We start from the raw sequence: 27,718 nt of genomic DNA, 5'->3' as shown, positions 1-27,718 counted from the left end.
AGAAGGCTTACTCAAACCATCATGTCATCATCTCATTAATGTGATTAAGTATAGTAAGCCACTGGTTCATGACCAATGTCATAAACTAATTCCAATCATCTTAATGTTTGAGTTCTCGAAGACAAGTTTTAAAGGTTTAGGCCCAACTAGGTAATGACTCACGACTAATTCATATTCACAAGATCATAAAAGGATGTCATGGAGATATTAAGTGCGCCTAAGTCGCAAATTTAACTAGTAAGTGCTAATCCCCTGCACTTTCAAGTTAATTTTATTCTCCATACACTTTACTTCGTCTAATTGAAAGATGACGATACTCCTCTTGCCATCTCTGTTTCTCGTTTCATAGTTACTTGCAATTAATTCTACTATCCACAAGAAGGAGAGAATAAGCTAGCAATTTATGACAGCTCCTGAAGTAACTTAAGCGCGAATTAGGCTAAAGAGTCTAATTCAACACAATGCTCTCACAAGCGATGCGTCAAATTCTTAGAGTCATAACAACCTTGTCGGCCTTGACCTTTTCATTATTATGCTGCAACGTTTGTGCTTAGTGGTAAACGTTATTCAAAAATGTTAGCCTAGCTAAGGAATCATACAAAGAAACCCCTCATCATGTCTCACACTCAAGTGTAGAAACAGTAAGTATCCAGACTAAGACAAGTTGACAATGCTAATAGATTTTGCAGCCACTAAGCGCTAATCTTTTCACTTAGTGTTAATAGATTATGCAGCTTCTAAGCGCTAATCTTTTCACTTAGTGTTAATAGATTTTGCAGCTTCTAAGCCCTAATCTTTTAACTTCACGTGATATTTCAACGCACACTATTATAGTGCATGAAATTTTGCTCCATCCACTCCCAATAATTGGGTAGAGAGCAAAACACTGCTCATACTGGCTACTTGTCTTACACTTAAGGACTAATTTATTTAAGCTCGCATTTCTTGGATGGCGTGACTCTTGAATGCTACTTCATCCAATGATGTAACATTATTTACAAGTCAATTACAAAGTCAATCTGCGCAGCTCAATAGTCAAGATCATATACAGATCTATTGAGGGCTTACGAATTTCATAACTCCAAAACTCGCCAACCAAAACTACGTAGCATGCCGCTAACCATAGCGCACACATTAGTTTTTATTATGCCAAACAAGGCAACAAAATCACGGTGACTTTGAGTCATGTTTCCTTACTTTGGCTCAATTAAGGTTTAACCTAAAGTCTCCAAGGCTTTTGCTCATCTAAAGAATGGGATTACATTGTTCACATTTGAACATCTCTACTAAGTCTAGGTCAACCAAATTAACTTCCATAAGTATATCAATTTAGAGAGAAATTCGCATTGGGATTAATTTGATTAGCATAATATAATTTTGTCACAAAAATCTAAATTAAATAGTAACAATATTACACAAGTCGCAAGATCGAAAATCCGCTATGCTCGTAATCATCTCTTGCGCCACAGGTGACAATTATCCAAAATTTAATTTAATTCATGTGCAAAATATTAGTTTTTGGGAGTAAATCTACAAAGATTTCTCTCAACGGAACAACCTCCCACTGATTATGGCATGTCTAAAAAACATGATAAAATATTCTAATTCCATACAATAGCATCATAATATAGATTCACAATCAATACATGTTATGTTACATTTAATAACGGAATTAAAATAAAAAAACAATTAATCATGCTATTCTAATCACAACATATTACAAACCCAAAAAAAATAATATGCTATATTTAATATTCAGATTATGCCATAATAAAATGTAATCATTCTGAATTTTTTCTGGAATTTTTCTGAATTTTTCTGAAATTTTAAATAACTAATAAACACACATTAAAATTAGAAATAAAAAAATCCAGAAACTGATAAACTGAAACAATATTCAGATTATGCCATAATTAAAATGTACATCATACTGAAATTTTCTGGAATTTTTCTGAAATTTTCTGGAATTTTAAATAACTAATAAACACACATTAAAAATTAGAAATAAAAAATTCAGAAACTGATAAACTGAAACAATATTACCAGTAAATAGTAAAACTTTTCAGAAGTCTATAATAAAAATTTTAACCCCAGAAAATTATTTATGCAATACCAGAAGCATTTTTAAGCATAAAACATGAATTATTAACACAGAAAAAATATTTTTTATATTCGTAAAATTTTCAAAATTTTACAGAATATAGAAAAATTAATTCTGAATCTAATAGTACTAACTATGCATAAAAAAATCTATAATGAATTAATTATGACCATTTAACGCGATTTAGAATTAAAAACAAAACAAACAGTGCCTAATGCATCAGCAGCCAAGCCAGCCAAGTCGGCAGAGGAAAAAAGGCGCGGCTCAGTGCGCCGGGCTCGGCCCGCGGCTCAGCGCGCTGCTCAGCACGCGACGCGCGTGTGTGGTGCGGAGGCCGTGGGTAAATTATGGTCATACCTTTAGAACAGAGTTTGAATTGACGGATCGTGTGGGTAAATCACGTGTTTCCTGAATCTGATCAGTCAACCCAGCAATGGAGTGATATTACAATAGTGAATATCACCTACTCAAATCACGGTGCAAATGGCTTTGATCGTTGGTTTTTGGGAGAGAGTCAGTATGTGGGAAAAACTCAAACATACGTTGCTTTTTTTCTTAATCACCAATATCTCATATTATCAGATATATAATATGTTTATCTCATTTATCCATATCAGTTATATGAGATAATATAAGATATATCATCTATCCATATCAATTATATGATATATATATATATATATATATCCTGAGTGGTTATCCAAATAGGTTTGAATTTGAATTCAAAACCCATTTGGATAAGGTTCAAAAGATTCAAAGGGTCATGCCACTAAAACCCATTTGGATAAGGTTCAAAAGATTTAAAGGGTCATGCCACATGGGCGCCCATTTCTAGCAGTACACAAGCCTTACACTTTACCCAAAACAGTACTCAAAGATACCCAAAACAGTGGCACATCACAATGAAGAAAGAAGGGGAAAAAAATGTAAAAGAAGAGACAAAACAATTAAAACATTAGTCTACCTTGAAGAATTTGCTTTAGATTCAGAAGATTCCTAGAGACAACCCAACGTAGCTTCTCTTCTCCTCTCTCCTTTCTTTCTCTCACCGCTGCTATGTGTTGAAAGTTTTGTGGAAAAAAAATTATTATAAGGGCTAGGGCTTTTGTTAGAAAAACTAGGGTTGTTTTTTTTTTCATATATCTAAACAAAAAGGTTTTAAATTATTATCTCTTTATATTATTTTAATTTCTATCTCCATTAAAATACAAATATTATTAGATCAAAATATGCTTACTAATTTAGCACTTAAATTTATTTATTTATTTAAATAATAAATCTTGCTTCTAAATTAAAGACTTTTACCATAAATTTATTTTAGATTTTAAAATTAATTAAAAGACCTTTCAAATATTTAATTTGCATTTTAGAATTTACCACCAAAATATTTTGAGATTGTAATATTATTATTATTTAATTATTTACTTGATTTGTATATTCAGGTTCTTACAAAAATCGTAAATAATAAACACAAGAATAAGTCAAAATTACGATTTCTTTTTTCCCTTTTTTTTTCCCCCACCATTTTATTAGATTCATATCAACTATTGGATTTCGAAACCAAGAAGTATACAATAAAACTTTCTTTCTGCTCTAAGGATAAATTAATATCATCCTGTCCGACATGAAAATATTCATATATTTCTTTCTTTCTTTTTCCTTGGTGTGATTAACATTTGAAATTCTATGTAATATGTATGTTACCTCAGGACAGCACCTTCCACAAGTATTATGCTAAAAGTAATGATCATATAACCACAAATACCCTTTATAATCGGAGATTTTGCTACGTGCTTCCATCAAACTTTACTAACCTCTTTGTCCCTTTTCTCTTTGACAATTTTTGAAGCCAAGGGCCATTCTTCCTCCAGCAACGGCAAAATCTGTCAGGGGGGGGGGGGGGGGGGGGGGGGGGGGGGTTGGGGAATTTTGAGTCATAACAATCAACTATATAGGCCATTTTCAGGGGAAAAGAAAAGCACTAAAAAATGCAACCTACACCCTTATTCATGTACTCTTGCTTCCCATTTTGATGGCTTGTTGCTGGTTTTGTAACTATAAATATTCTTTGATTGCCATTGTTTGTTTAACTGATTCTTGATTAGTGATCTGTTTGCTTTTTGAGCTGATTGGATAGCTTTCTTGTATATCTTAATTTTTTGAGTGTATAGGTTGGTAACAAGATGTTATCTTTTTATAGGTGTGTAAATTTTGCATATCCTCAATTGACATGGATAGGCCCATAAGGCTTACAGCCCACAGCAAACAACCCCAAACCCATCGCTTGGGACCCATAGCATAACCCGGCTGGCAAAGCCCAGGACAGCTGGAGGCCATCTGGGCATGGAGGGCCAATGACATTCGGGCACATGGCAAGTGAAACACAGGCCACATCAGCAGACAAAGATCTGCAGAGTTATTGCCACAACACATCACCATTAATGCAACCCATCACAGCATTTATTACGACAACACCTCCCCGTCGGAATAGAGCCCCCTCACCCTAAACAAGGTAAGCTACGGCACAGGCTTTCGGCGGAAGGGGGCACGTCGCAAGGGACAGTGAAATGATTACCAAAGGATATAAGCAAGAATCGAAGACAAGAGGAAGGTTAAGCTTTTCTATCTCTCTCTCTCTCTCTCTCTCTCTCTCTCTCTCTCTCTCTTTCTCTCTCTATTTCCTTCTTCCTCTACTGATTTGCTCGCCGGAGGGTTCACTGGGGGACTACCCCGTTCCCCTTTGGACTTGCTTGCAGGTCATCTGGTGGAATCATCCGCCTGGATTGGAACTTGAAGAGCTTGGACCAGCCCGACCCATCCACCCAGGACGAACTGCATCATCAGTTGGCGCCGTCTGTGGGAACTTGTGGTTTATTCGTGCGCTAGTTGTGTTCACTATCGCCGGAGCCCCCCTTTTCTCCCCGTTACCTTTTTCTCTCACCCGTCCAGGTGTATGGTCACGACTAGGTCCATGGCTTCTCACCATAATACCGCCGATCATCAAACAGACCCTCCCCATCCAAACAACCCACCACAGTACATCATCGAACTTACCAACAGCATTAACCGCATGGCCGAGCAAAACCAGGCCCTGATCAGTGCTTTACTCCAAAGAAACCTCCCCGCTCCACCTCCAGATATTCCACCCAACCAAGAAAGAACCCCGGTCCACACTGCTCCACAACCCCCTCCGCTCAACCCAGAAGGTTTACAACCTCCTCCTCCTCCACATATGAGCCTACCACCTCCACCCCCACGCCCGTCAGTCGTGGCACTAGCCCCTGAGGGGGAAGCCAGCAACGTCCAGCCTCCATTGACCGACCATGGCGACAACATGCCCCTCTGGGATGCTGAACTCCGAGCTATGAAGCTCCAACTACAAGGGGTCATGCAGAACATTCAGCACAAGCCCTCAGTCACTGCCAACTCGCCTTTTGTTGCCTCCATCCGGGATAAACCATTGCTCGCCAAGTTCAAAATGCCCACCATTGACTCTTTCGATGGCACGACGGACCCAGTCGACCATCTGGAAACCTACCGCACCCTCATGATCCTCCATGCTTTCCCTGACGAGATCATGTGCCGAGCTTTCCCTGTGACACTGAAGGGATCAGCTCGGTTGTGGTTTAACCAGTTACCGGCGGACTCCGTCTCCACCTTTCAACACCTCAGTGACTCTTTCCTGAGCCATTTTTTCGGAGCCTAGCGTCAGAGACGCCCAGCCACCCAACTCCTTAACATTCGTCAGACCGAGGGGGAGTCGCTCCGCAGCTTCGTCACCCGCTTCAACATCGAAGCCGTTCAAGTAGCGGAAAACGACGACAAGGTCATCCTCATGGCTTTTATGGCCGGCCTATGGTCGTTCGATTTTCTTTTCTCCCTCTCCAAAAACCCTCCAACCACCATGGCAGCCCTACTATCCAAAGCCCAGAAGTACATGAATGCTGAAGATTCTCTGGCCGCTTGGCAGGAGCCAATCACTAAAAATCCGACCCCCAGAGACAAGAGGAAAGACTCAGAACCCATGACCGCCCAGTATAATAGCCAAACACCCCACTATAATGACCGACCCCACCGAGCTGACCGGTCGGCTCCGACCCGACTGCCCGGTCGGTTCGAGCGGTACACACCACTCAACTCTCCCATGGAACACGTCCTCAATCAGATCCAGCGGGACTACCCCCTCAAGTGGCCCCTACCTTCACGAAACTCTTCCAATCGGAAAGATTAGTCCAAATACTGTCGTTTCCACCAAGACCATGGCCATACCACCGACGAGTATATTAACCTCAAAGATCAGATCGAGACCTTCATACGTCAGGGCCGCCTCAGCCCACAGACACCCGCCCTCAGCAGAAGCAAAGAACCGACCTTCCCAGGAACAATCGCCGGCATACACCACCTCGGAACCAAGCCCCACCTAACCAAGGCCATGATCGCCCACCGCCACAACCTCGACCTCCAGGCAATCCCCCTCCACCAGTCGGAGAAATCAGAGTCATTTCAGGCAGCCTTGCTTGCGGGGGACCATCCCGCTCGGCTCAGAAGGCAAAGCTTAGAAAAATAAGGCAGGGCTCAGACAAAGCAGTGGCAACGGTGGGCCGACCTTCTAAACAGTCAAAACAGTGGATCGAACCCATCACCTTCACGAACATCGACTGTGCAGGAGTCCGTTACCCACATGGTGACCCCCTTGTCATTTCCGCCGTCCTCTCCAACTACAAGGTCAGACGAGTTCTCATAGACAACGGCAGCTCTTCAGACATCATCTTCCTCAATTGCTTCCGCCAGCTCAAGATTGGGGAAGAAAGCTTGTCTCCTCTCTAAACCCCTCTGGTCGGTTTTACCGGCGACCGTGTGACCTCCATCGGCTCCATCGATCTACCTATAACCATTGGCGAACACCCGAGGCAGACCACTAAGTTGCTCACCTTCCTTGTGGTCGACTGCCCCTCTGCTTACAACATCATCCTTGGCCGCACAACCCTAAACGCCTTTCAAGCCATCACATCCACCTATCACCTTGCCATCAAATTTCCTACTGATCTCGGCGTCGGAACTGTCAAAGGAGAACAAACCGTGGCCAGGGAGTGTTATGTCGCCTCACTCAAAGAAGTCAAGCTGAAAGAGGCCATGATCATCGAAGGGCTTGACGTCCGAGACGAGGACGAGCTGGTCAGAGGAGAACCTGTGGAGGAACTTGTTGAAGTTAACATTGATCCCACCAACCCAATCAAAACTGCCAAAATCGGCAGCCAACTACCTTCCCAAGCCAAAGCCGACCTTACCGCTCTCCTGACCGAGCACAGAGATGTATTCGCCTGGACCCATTCAGACATGCCAGGCATTGACCCCTCCTTCATAACCCATCGCCTCAGCATCGAACCCCACTTTCGACCCCACCACCAGAAGCAACGCATTTTCCATCCGGAGCGCAACACTCTTATAGCCGCAGAAGTTGACAAGCTCCTCGAGGCCCAATTCATCAAAAATGTGGACTACCCTAGATGGTTGTCCAATGTGGTCCTCGTCCGCAAACACAATGGCAAATGGCGATTCTGTGTCGATTACTCTGACCTGAACCGAGCTTGCCCCAAAGATAGCTACCCCCTTCCCCGCATAGATCTGCTGGTCGACGCCACGGCCGGTCATCAAATGCTCAGCTTCATGGATGCCTTCTCTGGGTACAACCAAATCCTGATGCACACATCTGATCGGGAACACACATCATTCATTACCGACCGAGGTACCTACCACTATTGTGTAATGCCGTTCAGGTTGAAGAATGTTGGGGCCACCTATCAACGGCTGGTTAATACCGTTTTCCATCACCAAATAGGCCAGAATATGGAAGTCTACGTCGACGACATGCTAGTCAAAAGCAAACATTCCTCCGATCACCTCACTAACTTACGAGAGACCTTCGCCACCTTGCGCAAGTACCAGATGAAGCTCAACCCAGAGAAGTGCGCCTTCGGCGTAGGATCTGGAAAGTTTTTGGGTTTTATGGCCAGTCAGCGCGGCATTGAAGCTAACCCTGAGAAGATCAAGGCCTTGGTTGAGATGCAGTCACCTAGGACGGTCAAAGAAGTTCAAAGACTCACCGGCCGAGTGGCGGCCCTCAACCGCTTCATTTCTCGTGCAATAGATAAGTGCCTACCATTCTTCAAAGTTCTTCGGCAGACTTTTGAATGGACAGCTGAATCCGAAGAGGCCTTCCAACAGTTAAAGCAATGCATGGCCAATCCTCCCCTCCTTTCACAGGCAATCACGGGCGAGCCCCTCTTCCTCTACTTAGCAGTGTCGAGCACCGCAGTCAGTGCAGCACTCCTCAGAGAAGATGGCTCAATCCAACGGCCGGTCAATTACATCAGTCGGGCTCTCAGGGGAGCAGAGCAGAACTACCCCTTATTAGAAAAACTGTCCCTGGCCTTGGTCATTGCCTCCAGACGACTCCGCCCATACTTCCAAGCCCACTCCATAGTGGTCCTCACCGACCAACCCCTAAAAAAGGTCATGCAGCAACCAGAACTCTCAGGCAGACTAATGCAGTGGTCAGTAGAACTCAGCCAGTTCGACATCTCCTACCGCCCTCGGACAGCAATCAAGAGGCAAGCTGTAGCTGACTTCATCCTCGAGTTCACCAATCCGGCCCTAACCACTACCTCTCCACTCCCACAAACTCCAACAGAGCCAGAAGATCCTCATTCTTGGACTCTCAATGTCGACGGTTCGTCTAGCAGAGAAGGAAGTGGGGCTGGCCTCATCCTCATTTCCCCCGAGGGCGGCTATTTCAAATGTGCCCTCCGTTTCTTATTTGAAGCAAGCAACAATGAGGCCGAGTATGAGGCATTGATAGCAGGACTCCGCCTTGCCAAGGACATTAGTGTCAGCCACCTCCGAGTATTCAGCGACTCCCAACTCGTCGTCGGTCAGATGACGGGGGACTTCGACGCCAAGGAAGACACAATGCGAGCTTACAGGGATATGGCACTCCCGCTTGTTCGCCTCTTCAATACCTTCCGCATCAGGCACATACCTCGGACGGAAAACTCCAAAGCAGATGAGATGGCTCAGCTGGCCTCTGCTGACCATCCTAATCTCAACCATGATGTCCGTCTCGAATACCTATACCACCCGGCCATTTCACCCGACCTGCAAGCTGTACAGTTCATCCAAAACGAACCCATCCCTTGGGCATCCGACATTCTCCTATTCTTGACCACAGGGGCACTCCCAGATGACCAACAGCAGGCAGCCAAAGTCCGATCCCAAGCATCCAATTACATCATTGTCGATGGTATATTGTACAAGCGCGGTTTTTCCCGGCCATATCTACGGTGCCTTAATCCAGCTCAAGCAACTTATGTAATGCAGGAGATCCATGAGGGAATTTGTGGTAATCATTCAGGCGGCAGGTCCCTTGCCCACAAGATACTCCGTACTGGGTATTTTTGGCCAACTCTTAATCAAGATGCAACCGATTTTGTGTTCAAATGCGATAAATGTCAACGTTTCGCCAACATCCCCCATGTTCCTCCTACAGAGTTAATCACACTCTGCAGCCCTTATCCGTTTGCCAAATGGGGGATCGACTTGGTTGGTCCACTTCCCACCGGTCGAGGCCAGACCAAGTTCGCGATTGTTGCCATTGATTACTTCACCAAGTGGGTCGAGGCCGAACCCCTTGCCACAATCACCGAGCGGAACACCACCAGGTTTATCTAGCAATTGATCGTTTGCCGATTTGGCATCCCTCAAGCCATCATCTCCGACAACGGCAAACAATTCGATAACGCGAAGTACAGAAAATTTTGTGCAGATCTCCAGATTCAACCATGCTTCTCTTCCCCCGGTCATCCCCAAGCAAATGGCCAAGTCGAGGTCACCAACCGTTTTCTTCTGAAAATCATCAAAACTAAGCTCGAAGATGCTAAAGGCCTTTGGGCTGAGAAATTACCAAATGTACTCTGGGCTTACCGAACCACTGCTCGCACTCCCACCGGGAAAACCCCTTTTCGCTTAACATATGGCGCTGAGGCGGTTATTCCGGTAGAAGTCGGTCTGCCCACCCCCAGGGTTTTACATCCGGATCTCGCCTCAACCAAAGAGCTCCATCGAACAGACCTGGACCTCATTGAAGAGCTCAGAGAGACTGCTGCTGTCAGATTGGCTTCGTACCAGCAGAAAATGAGAACACACTGCAACCGCAGAGTTCGACCATGAGAGTTCTCTGTAGGGGACCTTGTCTTGAGAGAAGCGACTCTTGCCACAAAGAATCCAACCGAGGGCAAACTGGCAGCCAAATGGGAGGGACCCTACGTTGTGAAAGTCCGACCACGACCAGGCACTTACCGACTTCAAGACATGGAAGGCCGAGACCTCCCCCATCCCTGGAATATGGAACATTTGAAGCGTTACTATCAATGAGTTCATACTTTTGTATTGTCAACATTGTTATATTTTCCTCTTTAATACATAATGCAAATTCCGACCGAAGTTCTCAGCTTTTATAATTCAACTGTCTGTATGTCACTCCCATGACACTTTCACTTGCAGCACTCAAAGCCTCGTCCAGACCAAGCGCTAAAAGCCTCAGCCAGACTGAGCACTCAAAGCCTCGGCCAGACCGAGCACTCAAAGCCCTAGCCAGACCGAGCACTTCAAAGCCTCAGCCAGACTAAGCACCCAAAGCCTCAGCCAGACTGAGCACTCAAAGCCTCGGCCAGACCGAGCACTCAAAGCCTCGGCCAGACTGAGAACCCAAAGCCTCAGCCAGACTGTGCACTCAAGGCCTCTGCCAGACCGAGCACTTCAAAGCCTCAGCCAGACTGAGCACTTCAGAAGCCTCAGCCAGACTGAGCACTCAAGGCCTCGGCCAGACTGAGCACTTCAAAGCCTCAGCCAGACTGAGCACTTCAGAAGCCTCAGCCAGACTGAGCACTTCAAAGTCTCAGCCAGACTGAGCACTTCAGAAGCCTCAGCCAGACTGAGCACTTCAAAGCCTCAGCCAGAACTGAGCACTCCATGCTGAGATCATCCTATCCACGAAATTTCGTAAAGTAGGACCACGTTTTTAACACTCAGTCACATTTTGAAACTTATTCACAATTCCAGGACCACGTTTTTACTTAGTTAGATTCCAAAGGTGTTCTCACGTATTTCATTTACTAATCAGATTATCTCCCACCCCACCCAGCTTGTTTCTCCAATCTCTTCTCTACAAGTTTACAATTAACCGTTTAGTTACGATTTGCAACCTACTTTTCTGTCCTCATCCATGGATTCTTCATCCGTACTTGTTAAACTGGAAGTACTAACCCCATTCGAATATTATGCTCTACAATTTCATAATCCAATTTTTCAATAAACCACTATCATCTTTTCAATTTTCATACAAATCCAATCTCACTCTGCAGAGAGGAACTTTTAACTTAACTTTGCACGAAATTTTTATTGCACAATTTTTATGACCAGTTTTTATGACAAGACTTCATTCATTTTAGACAATACAGGCCAACACAGTCAACTGACAACATAAACGAAATTTTATTCATTTACAATGTGTACACAAGTTCATTACAAAAAAAAAAACAAACAAACGCAGAGAGGGGGCTCTTCATCTCCCTTGGTTATTCTTCCTCGCTGGATACAAGCTCTTCTTCTTCAATGCCCTCGTCCAGGGGGGTCTGGGCCACATCATCTTCACCAATCGTTACACTACTCAGGTCCAAGTCTGGGAACAACTCTTCAGCTCTGCGTTTGAACATCTTCCAACCGCTGTCCCAGAACTCAGCCATTTCGTGCTTGTAGAAGTCTGACTGCTGGAAGCTCTCAATAACTTCTGCCTCCGTCCTACCTCCAGCAGTCGTCCTTGATGGGCACACCCCTCCGGATTCTTGCCCAGCCAGATTCTTGGCGACTGTGGCATTTACTGCCATCTAAAATTCGGGAGACCCTTTGTATTGCTCCACTGCTGCGACGCACAGATCGGGGTAGGCCGCCCTCTCAGAAGCCGCCTTCGCCCTCTTTTCGTCCAACTCTCTCTGCAGGGCCCCCCTTTCAGCAGCCGCCGTTGCCTTTTCCTCTTCCATTCCCTTCCTCAGACTCTCCATCTCCGCCATCGCCTTCGCCTTCTCTGCTTCCAACTCCCTCACGAGCCTCCCCTTCTCCTCCTCTGCTTTAGCGCGCTCATCCTCCAACTCCTTCAACAGATCTCCAATTCTGGCATCTGCCTCATCTTTTTGCCTGACCAGCTCTTCATTGCTGTTCATGGCCTCTTCATGCCTCTCGACCGCAACGGCGCAGGCTCTTTCGGACTCCTCCAACTTTTTCTGTTCGCCAGCCAGTTGGAACTCGAGCGACACGACCTTACGGCGTGTGTCCTCCAGCTCCAACTTGACTGCTTGCAGCTCAGCATGGGCAGTCTTCCAGTCGGCACTCTCCTTCTTCAACTTGGCCAACTGGGCCTTGACCTCTTCAGCTTTTAGCTTGGCAGCCCCTGCTTTCCTTAGAAGGGCCCCTGCCAAGGTGGTTACCTCCATTTGGGCGGAGCATAACCCCCTCAGCACGTCAGCCTCATTGAATCCGGATGCCGAGCGCAGGGCTATCTCCTTCACAATCTTCACCAAGCGGTCTGCCCCCGCCCTGGCTGGGCCTTCTTCTCCCTCCAACCTTTCAGCTACCGCACGAGCGTGATAGATTGTCGTGGCCAGACGGACCCCTCCTTCTTGGGGTGCAGGGCCCCTTTGGGTCTGCTCCCTCCCGCTCGGCTCAGCCTCAGTCAACCCAACTCCTACTTGCATTGTTGGGGCAGTCTCCACAACCTCCAGTGTTGGGGTGACCCCCACCACCTCTAGGGTATCCTTGGCCATAGGGGCCTCCACCTCAGTTGGGGCCACCTTAGCCCTCTTGGCCCCAGACTCATCTGCAGCTCCCTCTAGGGCACTCCTCTTCTTTTTCTTCTTCTTTTTCAGAGCCTCCCCCTCCTTTCTGGCCTGTTCTTTTACAGGATCTACTGGGGGCGGTCGTGGCTCAAAACTGCTTAAGTCCTTCCCCCCTAGCGGCCTTGGGCACGGTCGGATCCTCTCCCGCGCGATCGGTTGAGGCGGTCGGTCTCCTCGCGCTTCCTTTAACTTCGTGGCTTTGGCAAGTATGGCCTGATCCTCTGCTTCCTGAACTTCTCTTCTCGCCTCCAATTCTCCTCGATCGAGGTCCCCACCCCTCGTCTGGGGTCCCAACCCTGCCTCAAACAATGCGGACGACTGAACAAGCTTGTCCCATTTGGTCTTCTCTCTCCCCATCCACTCCTTCACCCTCTCTTCTGCCGCTGCCCCCAGTCTTGGCTCCATCGACCTAATGGGCACCTTCCAGATGGTGCGCACTCCCAGTCCCCCATTGGCAGACACGTAGAACCACCGTGGCCGCCACCCCTTGATCGATGTCGGCAGCCCCGCCACCAACCCCCTCCCCATCACTGCCTGTAGGGTGACCCACGTCTCTTGTTGCCCCGAAGCCTTATAACAGGAAAAGAACTCGTCTACCGCCATGGCTTCCCCTCCATTCGCCTTGGGCCACGCGCTAGCACAGGCCAGCAGAATCTTCCATGCATTGGGCATCAATTGCCCCGGCGCTACCTCCAGACGGTTCAGTACGTCAACCACCACTTGGGGCAGTGGCAACCTCAACCCACCTTTTAGCGCCTCCTCGTAAAGGGAAAACTCCCCTGGCCTGGCATCAGACGACCTTTCCCTTGATGTTGGTAGTAATAACTCCACCTCAGCCGGAATCTGGTATTTTTCCCTGATAGCCTTCAAATTCGCCTCAGTAATTGTGGATTTGTCAGCCTTAGTGTGCCACTGATCCAGCTCTACCTGGCTTATTGGCCTTGGAGCCACTATCAAGGCCGACGCCTGCGATTGTCCCACCGGTTCCCCCACCCCCATCATTCGTGTCTCCGTCCTATATCGCGCTGCTAGCTCCTCTGCATCATCGTCTCCCAGGGGGTCCACCCTCACATTTCCCACTTCTTCTTGTGCCATTTCTAGGGTTTGCTTACGAATCACTTCTGACGCAGGAGCAAGGAAGTTGAGAAAATGTTGTAAAGGTGTGTCGTGCGCAATGAAGGAATTAACACTTGGGTATTTTGAGTTTTTGTAAAAAGGTAGGTGAAACGAATTATACCAAAAACCCACGGTTTACCCGTATTCCATGGATCCAAATTAATTTTTGCCCGTTTAAAAACCTTTCAAATCAACTGCCAAAATCGCCTTTTCAAAACCCCCCTCGTGACCTATCGTTTCATTTCTGCTCCAACGCTTCACTTCCCCCACGATATTGCCACGTGTATGGCCACGATGCACTGTCCCCTCCCCTTACCCTGTCCTTTCCATTTCACATCATCACACGGCACGTCCCCTTTTTTTTGAGCCCCGCGCCTCGCGGTCGGCACGCCTCACGGTCGACCCCTCCCGCTCGGCCACCCTCACGGTCAGCTCCCCCCGCTCAACCACCCTTGCGGTCGGCACGCCTCACGGTCGACCCTTCCCGCTCGGCCACGCCTCGCGGTCGGCACGCCTCACAGTTGACCCCTCCCGCTCGGCCACCCCCACGGTCAGCTCCCCTCGCTTGGCCACCCTTGCGGTCGGCACACCTCACGGTCGACCCCTCCTGCTCGGCCACCCTTGCAGTCGGCACGCCTCACGATCGGCACGCCTAACGGTCGGCCTCTCCGCTCGGTTCACACTTCTCTTCCTTATTATTATTCCCTTCGTTGGACTAAAGCTGCACTCGGAAATGGGGGACTACTGACATGGATAGGCCCATAAGGCTTACAGCCCACAACAAATAACCCCAAACCCATCGCTTGGGACCCATAGCATAACCCGACTGGCAAAGCCCAGGACAGCTGGAGGCCATCTGGGCATGGAGGGCCAATGACATTCGGGCACATGGCAAGTGAAACACAGGCCACATCAGCAGACAAAGATCTGCAGAGTTATTGCCACAACACATCACCATTAATGCAGCCCATCACAGCATTTATTACGACAACACCTCCCCGTCGGAACAGAGCCCCCTCACCCTAAACAAGGTAAGCTACGACACAGGCTTTCGGCGGAAGGGGGCACGTCGCAAGGGACAATGAAATGATTACCAAAGGACATAAGCAAGAATCGAAGACAAGAGGAAGGTTAAGCTTTTCTATCTCTCTCTTTCTCTCTATATTTCCTTCTTCCTCTACTGATTTGCTCGCCGGAGGGTTCACTGGGAGACTACCCCGTTCCCCTTTGGACTTGCTTGCAGGTCATCTGGTGGAATCATCCGCCTGGATCGGAACTTGAAGAGCTTGGACCAGCCCGACCCATCCACCTAGGACGAACTGCATCATGTACTCTTGCTTCCCATTCATGTACTCTTGCTTCCCATTTTGATGGCTTGTTGCTGGTTTTGTAACTATAAATATTCTTTGATTGCCATTGTTTGTTTAACTGATTCTTGATTAGTGATCTGTTTGCTTTTTGAGCTGATTGGATAGCTTTCTTGTATAGCTTAATTTTTTGAGTGTATAGGTTGGTAACAAGATGTTATCTTTTTATAGGTGTGTAAATTTTGCATATACTCAATAAAATTCAATCTTTTATTGAAATAAAATGTACTCTTGCTTCCCATTGCATACCTTGACAACCACATTCCCTAACTCTTTAATGTGCATGTCTCCAAAAAAAGAGCACACCAATCATTCCCGAACCATCCCATTAAGAAATTCTTCCACAGCTGTTCAAATCAAACCTATTTATCATCAAAATTAAATGCTAAATAACAACATGAAGTGTGTACGAAGGCTTGACAAAATGCTTTTAAGAGCAAGTCTATTCCCTTCCATAAATATTGCCCCTTTCTTCCAACTAACCTCCTCTCCACTACATACTCACCCGTGTCGAATCTGATAGAAATTTGGCTTTAAATAAAGAACTTGCCCAAATAGGAAGAAAAACTTGCTTAGCATTACTCTTTTGCTAGTCCACCTTATATGACACCTGAATTCCTACAATTCCCAAATACAACAATTGTAACACAATGCCTTGCCGCCTGTCCTAAAAAAAATAAAATTTTAAGCCAAATGTTGAGTGAAAGATCAATCGAAAACCGGCATCAATCACAACTATTTCCAACTTCTTCCATGGGAAATGACTTCATAATTCCAATTTGATGCAACCATAGAACACACATATTGATGCATTCATTGAAGAAATGGGTAAAAGATAGGCATATACCTCAGAGATGAGGCACTTAATGTGGAATGTGAGCAACAAAGTGGCATTCCGGTTCCGCACAATAATAACTGCGATCATACAAATTCCTTCTCTCCTCAAAAGCATCACAGTAGAACTCCGAATCATCATCTTCATCCGAATAGTCCTTGATTGGAGAATCAGTAATGGTAAGATAATGTCTGTGGCTTACGTGTTTGACGAAATGCGACAATGAAGGAAAACAATCAAGGTGGAGACTAAAATCACACTCTACGCAACGAAAACAAGGCCTATTGTTAGAATTCACACTCACCTACTACACTCCACCTACCACCTCCACTACACTTCACCTACTACCTTCTTCTCTTCTATATATGAATCATTGTAAACAGAATAAACATCAATCAGAGATCAATCAATAAGATACATAAATTCTTACATGGTATCAGAGCAAGGTAAGCAAGGTTAAGAACTTAGTGCTTCCGCTTCACCGGCGGACGGCAGCCTCGCTTTGGCCGTCCGCCGGACAAACCCAAATTTTCTAATTCTCAAGTTTAACGTAATCCGGCTGGTTGCAGTCCTCAGCCAAAACACAGAGCTGTCCAGCATGCTTCTCAATCACCTTGGCACCTTCGTGAAGTCCTCGAGCAAGCCCACCATGAGCCAATGATTTCCTCAACACAAGCTGCAAGGCAGTCATGATGTCCATAGGCTCACCGAGAGCTGGTGCAGGTGCAGGTGCCTCAGCTGCAACAACACCCTCTTCCCCTGACATTTTTCTTCTGCTTCAAAATCCTTCTATCTCCAAACTGCTGATGCTGATAAAGTGGTTTGGAGAACTCGAGCTGCTCCACCTCCCCAGCAACCCTCCCGTCCAGCCAGAACACCGGCGTCGGAAGGCACAAAACAGCCCAGCGTAATGCGTGAACCACACCCAGCTCCTTTCCCGAGCAGGCATAAGGTGCCATACACCTCAGCCCACAACCTTGCGACGTCAATAACAGCCGCGCCGGCGCAGAACCTCTTGAAACTATCATTGTTAAGCTCTCTGTTTTGTTTGACGGTTTGGCCCAGAGAGAGAGTGTGTGCGTGTTCACCCCAGACCCACTATCCGTCTCTCTCTCTCTGGTATATTCCCTCTCTCTCTCTTTTTGTCCCCCACCATCATTGTTTCCACCACCCACTTTCCTTCTATCCATAACAGACCCACTATCCCCACTCTCTCTCCTCCCTTTGCATCCACCGCCCAAAATTCCCTTGTTCCCCACTTCCTTTATTTTATATATTTCTATATATATCTCTTTTTTTATTATAAAAAAAAAAAAAAAAAAAAAAACATCTCTCCTCATCCAAAGAGACCAAGTCCACACCACTAGCACAGGCTCTATCAGCTGGGGCATATAGATCATGCGACATTACATGCATACCAAGGCCTTTTGCACAACAACCATCTTTTATTCATAGCCGGGGATCAATCCCGATCAGAATTTTACAGCAAACCAAAAAAAAAAAAAAAAAAAAAAAAAAAGGCAATTCCAACACCCACAACAACGGCTTTGTTTTCTTTTCTGCAGACGGCCCCACACCGACATCCCTTCTCTACTCTGCCGCCGGTCTCTTCTTTTTGCCTCCGTCTTGGCCAGCCCTTGCCGGTGTTGCCTCCGGATTTCCCACGCCACCGAGCACATTTACTCCCTGCTCCTCCACTGCCGCATATGGCGGCCCTCCAAATCGGAACATCACGGTGGCCTTCCGCTTCAGCTCCTTGTTTTCTGCCCTTAGCACGCTTATCTCTGCTCGCGCATCCTTATACATGCGTTGGAGCAGAGCCAGCTGGGAGTTTACATGCTGCACCTCATTTGTCCTACTCTGCAGCCGGTTCGACAGGTTTGTAACCGCCGTCATGCTTTCCACACATGCCTTCAGAGTATACTGATTGGCCTCCACATCCGACTGCACTGCCATTCTTTGCTCCACCGACCGCATCGGAAAGTTCAATGGAGCAAAACCAGAGGTGTTTGGTTGCGGTTCCCTGGCCACCGCACCAGTTATTTCTCTTGTGGGCTCATTCAGTTCTGGAAAGAGCGTGAGCAGGTTCTGGGTAGCTGGACGGGAAGAAGAGGCCATGTTTTTGGGTTGCTCAGTGTTTCAGCGCAGGGTTTCAAGAGTGTTTCAGACTGCCAAAATTTTCAGAGGTTTCTCTCAGTTTTTCTGTCTCAGTTTCTGCCTCCTCCGCTTCGGTTTATAAAGACCATGACACAGAGCCAGCCACGCGCATCGCGCGCCTCTTGACATCCGACAAACTGGCACGCCTTTTCATGGCACATCTTTTGATAAAGTGGGCACGCCTTTTGATGGCACGCCTTTTGATAAAATTGGGCACGCCTTTTGAGGGTGCACCTTCACCAACGGTCCGACATGACCCTATAAACTGTCCCGACATTTGATTCCGGTTAGCATCTACAACGGTCCGACATGACCCTATAAACTGTCCCGACATTTGATTCCGGTTAGTCTTTTTCAACGGTCCGACATGACCCCATAAACTGTCCCGACATTGATTCCGGTTAGCTTCTCCATCGGTCCGGTGTGACCTCGTCAACTGTCCAGACTTTATCTGCTACAGCAGTCTGCCACCACCATACAGTGTCCTCTACCACGTTATGACACCACCATACAGTGTCCTCTACCATGTTATGACACCACCATCCAGTGTCCTCTACCACGTTATGACACCACCATACAGTGTCCTCTACTCCGTTATGACACCCCCATACAGTGTCCTCTACCACGTTATGACACCACCCTACCGTGTCCTCTACAACGTTATGACACCACCATCCAGTGTCCTCTACCACGTTATGACACCACCTTTCAGTGCTTTCCCCAACGGTCTGACACGACCATACAGTGTCTCCTATCCTTTTTTATTTTTCTGTATTTTCTTGTTTTGTTCCTCTCTTCAAACTCAAGTTGGTTAGTTTCTATCCTCCTTGAGTTTGCGGGGGGCTGTTAGAATTCACACTCACCTACTACACTCCACCTACCACCTCCACTACACTTCACCTACTACCTTCTTCTCTTCTATATATGAATCATTGTAAACAGAATAAACATCAATCAGAGATCAATCAATAAGATACATAAATTCTTACACCTATCCAATCTTCTATCACAAGTTTGGCAAATTAAACTAATATCAATGTAGAATTGGAAGAAAGCAAGAGGGTGTTGGTGAATATCAGGCTTCACGGTGGGCATGAGCCGAGGACACGGAACGTGCATGTTGAAACCGCAATCGGCGCAGTAGTAAGTCCGGCCACTGCCATGTCTCCCACATGCGTTGCAGCGAAAAGAAATCGACTTGCAATCCGATGTCCAATAGAGGAGAATCAGAGGGTGGTTTGAGTGAAATGGGTGGTTGATCTTTGGTGGTGGGTCGGCACATGACTGGTGGAAGAAGAGAATGCAGATTGGGCACAGATAGAGCGAATCCTCTTCAACGGGTAGGTGGCAATCAATGCAGGAAAGATGAATTTTTTATCCTTGGGACATAGAATGAAGGGGTGTTCGTGGGTTGGGAGTTGAATCTGGTGATACTCATCTGGGTTTTTGGAGGGAGGTACTAGTGAAACGCAATTGATGCAGAGATCAAGTTGACAGTGTGAGCAATGGTAGATGAAGCCTCTGCGAGATTTCTCGCAAGCGTAGCATTTGAAGGTTGTTGAATTGCGAGGGGGTCGAGAGAGGAGGGTCAGAGGGTGTATGGGGTGGAAGATGTGTAGTTGATCGAGCTCTCGAGGGAGCTCAGCGCAGGACTTGTGGATGAAGAAGTTGCATTTGGTACACCCGTGGAATGGAGCTGAGATGGGTAAGTCACAGCAAGAACACTTCACTGCTGTCTTCAGCTCTCCTTCTTCATGAGGGGTTAGTGGGTGATTGTGGCTGAAATGTTGAATCTCCATTTCTTTCTCCTCTGTTTCTTTGCAACACTTCGCTCTGTTTTCTTTACTTTCAGATGAGTTCACATTTCAGTGATCCACTCTTTTAATTTATTAGACTGCTGACCTTATCTTTCCCCTCAAGACCCTTCATCCACAAGTAAGTTAGATGCTGTCACAGTTTCTCATCCACTGTACAAAATACCCAAATAAATTTAACAACTGAATCAACCCAACTTCTATCAACTGGACTGATTTGGTTTTTTCAATAAAAAGGAAAAAAGGTAATTTATAGATGGCCTTCAATATAAGCTAGTCAAAATGGAACCACCAACACACAAAGTCCAGTAACTTGTGCCTTTGTGTTATATGCATGTTAACATTGAAAATCTGATGTTGAACCCTCATTCATTGGAGCATTTCTTATTTGACAGCAAGATGTGACGGGCTTGTTCCTGCTTGAGTATCTCTGATTTTGCTGTTAGTTCTTCTATTTCATTGTCCAGGGCAGCAAGGCTGGAATCTGTGGCATCACTTTCTTGATCTGCATCATCTTCCTCGTCCCAATCTTCGCTAGCCATTGAGTCAGAAAGGATAAATTCTGCTTCTTGAATTTGTTGAGCCACATTTGACTCTTCATCAGGTAATGCCTGTGTAAACTGTCATCAATTGCGTGATCAGTACAACGAATGAACTATATTGTTGAGTGGTATGACCTTGAAAACAAGAGTTTCAGTTTACAACTATAATTATGAAAATTGATTATTCTTGGAAACATTTTTGTTTTCTAAGGAAATAGTACGTAAAAAACATTTTTGTTTAGAGTAATGATATATAGCTCTAATTTGAGAGCTCTAAATGGAACTCTAGTGGGGTGAGAGAGAGAGAGAGAGAGAGAGAGAGAGAGAGAGAGGAGTGTGGGCCCCACCTTCACATGGATACTCTCCACATCATTAGAATTGCATTAGAACTCTCAAATTAGAGTTCTCAAATATTATTGTAGAAGTTTAATGTAAGACTGTTGTCAGGCTTACCTCGGGGACTAAACTTTCAATTCAATATGAGCAACAAATTTGCCTTTGGCACAATAATAAACTGAAAGCTTTGGATTTCTTTCTTTCTCGCAAGTGTCACAACAGTACTCGTCTAAATCGTCTTCGGGAAGAGGATCATTGAGGGTGAGAAGATGCCTGTGAGATATATGTGATGACCCTGACCTCCGTAGTATTATATTTTAGTATTTTAATAAGCTTGATTGCATGGTTGTCTGATTGAATGTGTAATTACATGCTTAATTTCGTGATTATTTGTTGATACATGGAATATCTGTTTACTTATCAACTTAGAATCAGAAATTGAAAGTCCAAACGGCTTCAGAAACCAAAATTTACTAGCCCTATAGGCTAATTAGAATATTTAGAATTTCTTGGCAACTTTAATTAAAATTTGATTTGGATCAAAATAATTAGAATTAATCAAAACTAAGTGGAATTAATTACTTCTAAGTAAACTTAATTAACTTAAGCTAATTACCCATATATATATGAGCTACATAAGCTCAAATGAACTCAAAAAACATAACATGAGCTGAGATTTTGAGAGAGATAGGAGGGTGAACTCAACACTTTAGAGACAGAAGGAGAATTTGAACGAGATTTGGAGGAGGCTTGGAGAATTAAGCTAGATTATACTTGATTTTTTTTTTTTTCCCTTTGGGTGAATAAGTCATAAATAAAAGCAAGAAAACTTACAAGAATACAAGGGGTATACCCCTGGGCCTACCAAAGCTATACAAAACAAACCAACTAAAACATTGCTGCTAGCATATATCTAGCTAGCACATACAAAAACAAGCCTATCATTGTTATGTTTTCCATAGCAGCTACATACACCATGTTCAATAGCATATATCTAGCTAGCAGAAAAACTATATAGAAGTTGAATTCATCTAGTTCTTAAGTTCATCTACATGTAAATGTATAATGGAGGCTAGAGTTACCATGAATTGGAACAGTTGAGTTGAGTTATGTACATGCATGCATGATCCTTCATTTTTGAGTTAAGATTTCTTGAGTTTCATACATGCATGAGGTCTAGAAGACAAGAACTTGTAGGTTCATCATGGTTTTATACATTTCATGTCATCTTGTTATGTTTTGAAAGGAAGAGAATTCAAGTTAAGACATGCATGACTTATAGCTTAAAATTTGAGTTCAAATTTGAGAATGGACCATGATTTTGGACAAGTGGTTACAATTAATTATATTTTCATGTTTCACCATGTTTTTCTATGTTTTTTGAATGAGCCATGCAAGTCTTACACTTGAAAGATGAGTTTTGAGTTTCAAACACAATTGTGGAAATTCCAGAATTCAACCAGTTCACTCGAGCGAAGAAAGTGTTGCTCGAGCGTAAAATTCAAACTCCCAGAAGTTTTGCAGACAATTGCATAGTGGCTCAAGTGACAAAGTGTGCGCTCGAGTGAATCCATGTTTACTTAGTGCTTGGCTCGAGCGACTGTTGAGTGTAAAAATCAAGCAACCAATACTTTTGCAGAGTTTTGCGGACCGCTCGAGCGACCAAAGTTGCGCTCGAGCAAAGACTCCATTTTCAACAAATTTTGACTAACTCTTTTAAGTGCATATTTGTATCCTCAGATCATTTCAAGTATTCTTAGGCACCAATTGGACTCACATAACCATGGAATGACTTAGAAACACATAAGGAGAGTTACTTAAAGTGAAATGGATTTTGAGTGGTGCTTCAATTGTGTATTTGTTATGTATTTTGTTTAGGTGGACATTCGAGGCCTAGCATCAACTTAACCCACTATGAGTAGTAACTTTATAAAGATATATTTAAGTTATATTTATTTTCGAAACTATTATTGTTCTCGAAATTGATATATGATTGATGGAATGATTTATTGAAACATTATTTTCTTATGAATGAATGAAGTTCCCTTTTGAAAATGTATTTATGGTATCCTTTAGTGAGGCCCTTCGAGGAAACAACACCATGGCCCATTGGCCCTTGCCTAGGAAAAACAATATCATGGCCCATTGACCTTCGCTTGGGAAAAACAATACTGTGGCCCATTGAATAATTGAAACACAGAGATCTCTGATGTTAGACCAACGTGGTCACATTGAATATGGAGTGTTGAACGACCCATCGTGGTCTTATTGAATGACCCATCGTGGTCTCATTGAATGACCCTTGTGGTCCTATTGTCATTGATGCATTGTTACTCTATTGGATGTGCCACGTAAATTGATTGGAATGGTTATTGATATCGAGATTCGAATAGAATTAGAAATTGATATTTGAAATGCTATCGAAATTCATTCATGTGACCTCTTTATTCTGTTATTACTCACTGGGCCCTAGCTCACTATTTATATGTATGTATAGGTGAGCAAGCTGAGCATCAAGGTTAGAGTAAGCCTCAGAGTCAACCCCGTGTCAACCTCTTGACGAGTTTCCGAGAAGGAGTAAGCTTGGGCTCGAGTGGGCCAAGCAAAGTCTAACCTCTTTTTGTTTTGTAATCTTGTTTTGGTATTTGTATATAGGGTTTTTGTTTAATTATAAGTTGTGGAGTTTTGATGTATGAATCAAATGTTTAAAACCTTTGTGATGTATGTACATTGAATGGTTGCACAGCTATAATATGAGATCTTTTCATATAAGCACAACTCAATGGATTATTTTCAAGGCTTACATTGCTTCCACTAAGCCCCGTAATTTATACTACAATTGATTTTGTTAATAGGGGCCGTAGGTAATCTAAGATTATTGGTCGATCATGACGCTAAACTTATAAGGGAGGGTTTGTGTTGCGACAATATATGTTTTCTAGTGCATGGTAGTGCTGGGATACATTTGACATGGAGATTTAGATTACAGGGGACGCAACGCAGGAAAATATCCCTACAAAGCTGTTGATACTGCATTTTGTCTGGCTTTCTGAGGAAATCACATAGCATGTGGCTAATTTTATTAAAAATAGAATTTTAACTTTTAGAATTCACTAATATGTACGTAATATTTAAAATATATTTATAGTATAAATTTTACTTTATTTTGAGTCTATTAATAAAATAGACACAAATTTCGTTTAGAAACACATTATTATTAAAAATAAAAAAAATCTAAAGTACTAAAGTCATGATAGAATTCATCATATCAAAGTAGGTGTTGATACCTTATTTTATCAATTCTCATAAACTAAAATAATAATAATAAAAATAGAAAAGTAAAATAAAAGGAAACAGATCTAGAGCGGCAGGTTGTGCACTTGAAGTTAGTGATTTTCTCATTAATATGTTGGTCCATTGGAAGAAGAAGGTGCTCGTGAAGGGTGGGCTTTAGAGAAGCACATGAAAGGCCCAGGTTGAAATCACACACAGCACAGTTGTAGGCGCAGCCTGAGTGCTGGTAGCTACAACAGGCTTTGCACAATCAATCCTTACTGTACTCCAGAGCGACTATGGCCAGAGGTTGTTGAGGGTGGAAAGGGTGTCGGATCTCTTTTGGCATTAAATGGACACATGATTTGTGCACCACAAAAATGCATTGGAAGCATATATAGTTTGAGTCGCCCAAGAATTGGTGGCACACAATGCATAATAACTCATTGTTCTCCACATCAAATGGGATGGGATGTTAATGGATACAATGTTGAATCTGCTGCCAGTCACATTTGCTGTATATGTTGCGCATTTGCATGCCGTATTTCCTGCCCAGATCAATCTGGAAGATGAAACAGTGGAAGGTCAAACCAGTCTGAGAACCCGAATATAAAAATTAAGTAAATAATTAAATAATAATATTACAATCTCAAATATTTTGGTGATGAATTCTAAGGTGCAAATTAAATATTATTGGAGGATCTTTTAATTAATTTTAAACCTAAAATAAATTTATGGTGAAAGTCATTGATTTAGAAGCAAGATTTATTATTAAAAAAAATAAAATTAAATATTATTGGAGGATCTTTTAATTAATTTTAAACCTAAAATAAATTTATGGTGAAAGTCATTGATTTAGAAGCAAGATTTATTATTAAAAAAAATAAAAAATGGAGAAGAGGGTGTGACTTGAACTCTAGACCACATAATTAATAAGTTAGGCTCTTACCATTTAGGCTCTTACCATTTGAGTTGCATGTAACTTATATATGTATTTTGTATATTTATCTATCTATTTGACCTAAGTGTGCCCACCACTAGTATAAAATAAAATAAACACAAACCCTAACTCTTGTTATAATTGTTTTCCACAACACTAGCAGCCCTAGCAGCCGTGGGTTTATGAAGGAAAGAGAGGGGTTTTTCAATCATCAAGATTATTGTTGTAGCCAAGAAGGAGCGCTTTGGGTGTGTTGTGCTGTGTGACCTCCTAGGTTTTCTTCTCTTCTTTCTTTGTTCTTTATCCTAATAATGTTGTTATTTAATTCATTGATGGAGAGATTGTAGGTGTATGTATTTTGTGTATATATATATGCTGTTAAGAAATCTGAGGAGTAAAATTGATGTATAAAGAATGAGTGTAATTCTTAATTCAAAAAAAATTCTGCACATAATCGTCAACTTTAAAAATCAAGAAACCATATCAAACGGATGAATTTTAATCTGAAATTTTTTACATTAGATCAATTACACATTGAATTGCGTATCTGAATTTTTTCATAATTTTTGGGAGTCGAAATCCATATAAATTGAGGTATTCAAATCTGTCCAGGAAACCAGTCCGAAACAGTAAATTCGGGATTGTTGTTCTCTTTGGGTATAAATCCAAAAATTATCAAATTAGTGTCATTAGAACCGGTTACGAGACTAGTTTCGTATGTTTTTGGCCTTGCATTGATTGCTCGTGTATATTAAGAGAACCATCAATTTCTTTAAAGTGCTGTAGAAAACAACCTGTTTGGATATAATAAATTGTAGAAAATTATTTTGATAAGCAAATCAAGTGAAACCAATTGGGTTTGAAACTTAGGATATATTAGATCATATCTGGAGGTTATTGGAATTTTTCGAATAGCGTGGAGTGGGTTTTGTAATTTTCAAAGTTAGCGAATAGATTGGGAAAACTTGTTTAAAACACTGTTTCATCTTAAAGTTATTTTTAGTTAAGTTTCGATCGAAATCTATGTCTTGGGTGATTTTAGACCTTGAAGAATATGAACTTAGGTAATATTTAAGAGTAACGGTGAGTTGGGTTGAGCCGTGTTAGTGCGCTTTAGTTTGAGGTTACTTAGTTCCTATTTTTTTTAGTATTTTTAAATTAGTTATGACGCGTAGTTTTTATGCTTGGTTCAGGCCACTAGTTAGACTTTTACACTCTATTCAAGGATTATATTATTGCGTTTCAGGTGAGTAGTTTCATGCTACATATTTTTATAAATGTTCCCCTACCCTGAACTGTTGGAAAAATTAAATTGTTGTTTCATGATTAAACTGTTTTGATAAATTATTATATTATCAATTGAATCAAATTATTTCTGAAACATGTGTGAACTTGGCATACTGTAAACTATTTGTTTTGGTCTCATGTTTATAATGATGAACTACCATGTTTTGCGAAACTGATGTGTATTGATTATTGGGACCATGTGTGTATTTAGTCCAGGGAAATTATTCCACTGTGTGTGGGGACTCTGGCCACTAGGGAACAGATCCGGGTTGGGCCGTGATGACTCTAGTGCTCAACGATTGTAAGGAACAGACCTTTAAAAACAACTAGGTGACCTTCAATCGGATCGTCTTTGAGAAAAGGCCCAAGTGCCACCCTGAGGATGACTCTTAGTTCGGTATTGGATCCAACGGGGCTTATAGCCTGAGAAATGTGTGGCAGATTATTTGTTTTTATTGGTACCCAGAAAATTATTGGTGTTCATGTTATAATCTGTTTTAAGTGGAAAATGTCGTTTATCATGTTCTTGCGAGACATGAGTATTTTAAGTGTTGAATTGTGGAACCTTCTTTTTGAAACAGATTGTATTTACCAAACTGTATGCCAATCTAGTTTCTGTGATATATAACTTATTTTGGAATTGAACCCTGTTTTCAAAACTGTATTTACTATCCATGTTGCTACTCACTGAGCTATCAGCTGACTTAGTTTTTATCATTTCCAGGTGTTAGAAGGACTTAGAGTGGACTCATGGCGTAGTGGAGACTCAATTGCATGGACCTCTAGGGCATTCCTTTAGTTTAGAATGTTATGTCAAGTTTGTGCATATTTATATTTATTCTTATCGAAGTTCATTTAGGATTATTTTTGATATGTGGGTTGTTATTATCCTATAAGTTTGGATGGTTTTTTATTACGGTTGATTTTGCCGTTTATAATTGTGACATGTCTGGATTGAGTTTTGGTTATTTATTATTGGACTATTGTTCAGTTGTTCAATGTGA

The 27,718-nt window shown here is 43.4% G+C and overlaps 2 long non-coding RNA genes across 2 annotated transcripts; one reads left to right on the top strand and one right to left on the bottom strand.

The window, feature by feature from the left end:
- Positions 1-16,228: 16,228 nt before the first annotated feature.
- LOC114305007 (uncharacterized) lies at positions 16,229-19,641 on the bottom strand. The gene is made up of 2 exons (XR_014348893.1): positions 19,514-19,641; positions 16,229-16,646 (listed from the first exon to the last, which is right to left on the bottom strand). It is a non-coding gene; the product is annotated as an uncharacterized LOC114305007 (long non-coding RNA).
- A 456-nt stretch (positions 19,642-20,097) lies between these two features.
- On the top strand, positions 20,098-23,992 carry LOC114290299 (uncharacterized). The gene is made up of 3 exons (XR_003638964.2): positions 20,098-20,227; positions 20,804-20,940; positions 23,712-23,992. It is a non-coding gene; the product is annotated as an uncharacterized LOC114290299 (long non-coding RNA).
- Positions 23,993-27,718: the final 3,726 nt, after the last annotated feature.

This window comes from Camellia sinensis, chromosome 13 (genome assembly GCF_055761805.1).
Source record: "Camellia sinensis isolate YWXY chromosome 13, ASM5576180v1, whole genome shotgun sequence".
Lineage (NCBI taxonomy): Eukaryota > Viridiplantae > Streptophyta > Magnoliopsida > Ericales > Theaceae > Camellia > Camellia sinensis.
This window is presented reverse-complemented; position numbering and strand designations above follow the sequence as displayed.